Source organism: Diadema setosum, chromosome 3 (genome assembly GCF_964275005.1).
Source record: "Diadema setosum chromosome 3, eeDiaSeto1, whole genome shotgun sequence".
Classification (NCBI taxonomy): domain Eukaryota; kingdom Metazoa; phylum Echinodermata; class Echinoidea; order Diadematoida; family Diadematidae; genus Diadema; species Diadema setosum.
Genome location: NC_092687.1, coordinates 48,661,429 through 48,664,982, shown reverse-complemented (window position 1 = coordinate 48,664,982; position 3,554 = coordinate 48,661,429). Strand labels below are relative to the sequence as shown.

The window sequence follows — 3,554 nt, the reverse complement described above, 5'->3', positions numbered from 1 at the left end:
CCAAAGACCGTGTTACTGCGCTATATTATGCTAGCGCAAAAGGACATGCACAGGTCGCTGACTATCTTGTCGATAAAGGAGCTGACGTTCGTGCAGCTAATAAAAAAGGTTCCACTTTCATCATCCGTGCATATGGGGAAGGATACGAAAACATTGTTTCATAGCTAATACACCACGGAGCTGATGTAAATGCTGCAACCATTAACGGTACAAGTTCGTTGCATGTTGCAAGTGAATATGGACATCTTACAATTGCCAAAATCCTTGTCGACAGGGGAGCATACGTTAACTGTGAAACGGATACTGGTGTTACACCTTTATACAACGCATCTAAAAAAGGAAAATCTCAAGTATCAAACTATCTACTTGAAAAAGGAGCTCACGTCAATGCATCCGATGAACAAGGTTTCAATCCACTTATCAATGCATCTAAGCAAGGACACGATAATATTGTTTTACACCTAATAGAGCATGGAGCTGATGTACATGCAGTAAACCATGAGGGCAATAGTTCGTTACATTTTGCATGCCTAGGAGGACATCTCACGGTAGCCAAAATCCTTGTTGGCAGTGGAGCAGATGTAAACACATCAGGGAAAAACAGTGATACACCTCTAATTCTTGCACGTTTGAAAGGACATCGGGAAGTTGTCCAATATCTTCTTGAACAAGGAGCTGACGTCAATGCATCTGATAAAGTGGGTTTCAATCCACTCTTCTTTGCATCTCAGGAAGGACATGAAAATAGAGTTTTACACCTAATAGACCGTGGAGCTGATGTAAATGCAGTAAACCATATGGGTGATATTTCGTTACATTATGCATGCCAAAATGGACATCTCAAAATAGCCAAAATCCTTGTTGACAGGGGAGCAGACGTGAATTCTACAGCGAAAGACGGTGTTACACCACTACATTATGCTAGTTTACGTGGACATCTGAATGTTGTGCAATATCTTCTTGAACAAGGAGCTGACGTAAATGCAGCTACTGAAAAGGGTTTCACTCCACTCATCTCAGCATGTCTGGAAGGACATGAAAATGTTGTTTTACACCTAATAGACCACGGAGCTGGTGTACATGCAGTAAACCATGAGGGTGTTAGTTCGTTACATGTTGCATGCCTGGATGGACATCTCACAGTAGCCAAAATCCATGTTGACAGGGGAGCAGATGTGAATACTAGAGCGAAAGACGGTGTTACACCACTATATCTTGCTAGTTTACAAGGACATCTGGATATTGCAGAATATCTCCTTAAAAAAGGAACTAACGTAAATGCAGCTAATAAGGAGGGTGTCAATCTCCTTATGGCTGCATCTAAGGAAGGATAAAATATTGTGTTGCACTTAATAAACCTTGAAGCTGATGTAAATGCAGTAAACTATGACGGTGAGAGTTCCTTGCATTTAGCCTGCCACAACGGACATCTCAGAGTAGTGAAAATCCTTATCGATCGGGGAGCCGACGTGAATTCAGCAACGAAAGATGGTGTTACACCTTTGCAAAACGCATGTAAAAACGGGAAACTTGAAATAGCATAATATCTTCTCGAAGAAGGAGCTGACGTAAATGCATCTGATACAGAAGGTTTCAATCCCCTCATCCTTGCATCCATGAAAGGATATCATGTTCTTGTTTCTTACCTTTTAAACCATGGAGCTGATTTGAACGCAAAAACATTTGATGGTGAAAGTTCTTTTGATAAAGCATGTGAAAATAGACATCTCATAACTGCCAAAATTCTTGTAGACAGGGGAGCAGACGTGAATTCTTCCAGTAAAGATGGCATTACACCTTTACAAAGAGCTTGTGAGAAAGGATACTTAGACATAGCACGATATCTTGTTGAAAAGGGAGCTGACGTGAATACTGCTGATAAAACAGGTTTCAACCCTTTATTTCTTACATGTATGAAAGGACACCAAGGACTTGTTTCATACCTAACAAACCATGGAGCCGATGTGGACGCAGTAGCCATTGACGATCATAGGCCTTTGCATGTTGCTTGTGTGAATGGACATTTCGCAGTTGTCAAAATTCTTGTTGATAGGAGGGCAGATGTGAATGCTAAAGCCAAGGACGGTGTTACTCCCCTATATTATGCTAGCGCGAAAGGTCATTTACAAGTTGCTCACTATCTCCTTGAACAAGGAGCTGACACTCAGGCAGCTGATGAAGAGGGATTTAATGCCCTCATCCGTGCATCTAGAAAAGGATATACGAAAGGATTGTTTCACACTTAATAGACCACGGAGCTGATGTAAATGATGTAACCACTAATGGTACAAGTTCGCTGCATGTCGCGTGTGACTATGGACATCTCAAGATTACCGAAATCCTTGTCGACAGGAGAGCAAACGTTAACTCAGCAACCAAAGCTGGTGTTACACCTTTACAAAACGCATGTAGAAATGGACAAAGTGAAGTAACACACTATCTTCTTGAAAAAGGTGCCGACGTAAATGTAACTGATGAACAAGGTTTCAGTCCCCTCATCCTTGCATCCGAGATAGGACATCAAAGTATCGTTTCACGCCTAATAGATCATGGAGCTAAGGTAAATGCAGTAACAATCAATGGCAAAACTTCTTTGCATATTGCATGCCAAAATGGACAAGTACCTATCGCTAAAAGCCTTGTCAACAAGGGAGCAGACGTGAATTATGTAACAAAAGATGGCGCCACACCATTGCTAAACGCATGTAAAAACGGACATATTGTAATTGCACACCATCTTCTTGAATTTAGAGCTGACGTAAATGCTGCTGATGAACAAGGTTTTAATTCTCTCATACTTGCATCTATGAAAGGACACCAAAGTCTTGTTTCTCACGTTTTTCACCATAGAGGTGACGTAAATGCAGTAACCATTGAAGGCAAAAGTTCGTTGTATGTTGCATGTGAAAATGGACATCTTGTAATAGTCAAAATCCTACTAGGTAGGGGAGCAGACGTGAATTACGCCAATAACTTTGGTGTTACACCTTTACAAAGAGCTCGTGAAAAAGGACATTTTAGGATTGCACGCTATCTTGTTGAAAAAGGAGCTGACGTGAATGATGCTGATCAGGAAGATTTCTTGAAGAAATGAAAGAGCACAGAAACATTGTTTCATACCTTACAAACCATGGAGCTGATGTGATCGCAACAACCGTTGGCGGTGAAAGTGCGTTGGATAAAGCATGTGAAAATAGACATCTCATAACTGCCAAAATTCTTGTAGACAGGGGAGCAGACGGTGATTTTTCCAGCAAAGATGGTGTTGCACCTTTACAAAGAGCTTGTGAGAGTGGACACGTAGATATTGCACGCTATGTTCTTGAAAAAAAAGAGGTGACTCAAATACTGCAGACGAAACAGGTTCAGTCACCCCCCCCCCCCACTTCACATCAATGATAATGGAACTGCTGCCAATGCAGTACATTTTATTAACGATACCAGCTCTTTGCATATTGCGTGTCCGCATGGACAGCTCAGGTGGTCAAAATCCTTGCTGACAAGGGAGCAGATGTAAATGCTAGCACGGAAGAGTGTTATATCCCAGATTGCTA

The 3,554-nt window shown here is 41.5% G+C and overlaps 1 pseudogene; it reads left to right on the top strand.

Moving 5' to 3' along the window:
* Window positions 1-1,310: 1,310 nt before the first annotated feature.
* Window positions 1,311-3,304, top strand: LOC140246952 (uncharacterized; annotated as a pseudogene).
* The last annotated feature ends 250 nt before the right edge of the window (window positions 3,305-3,554 follow it).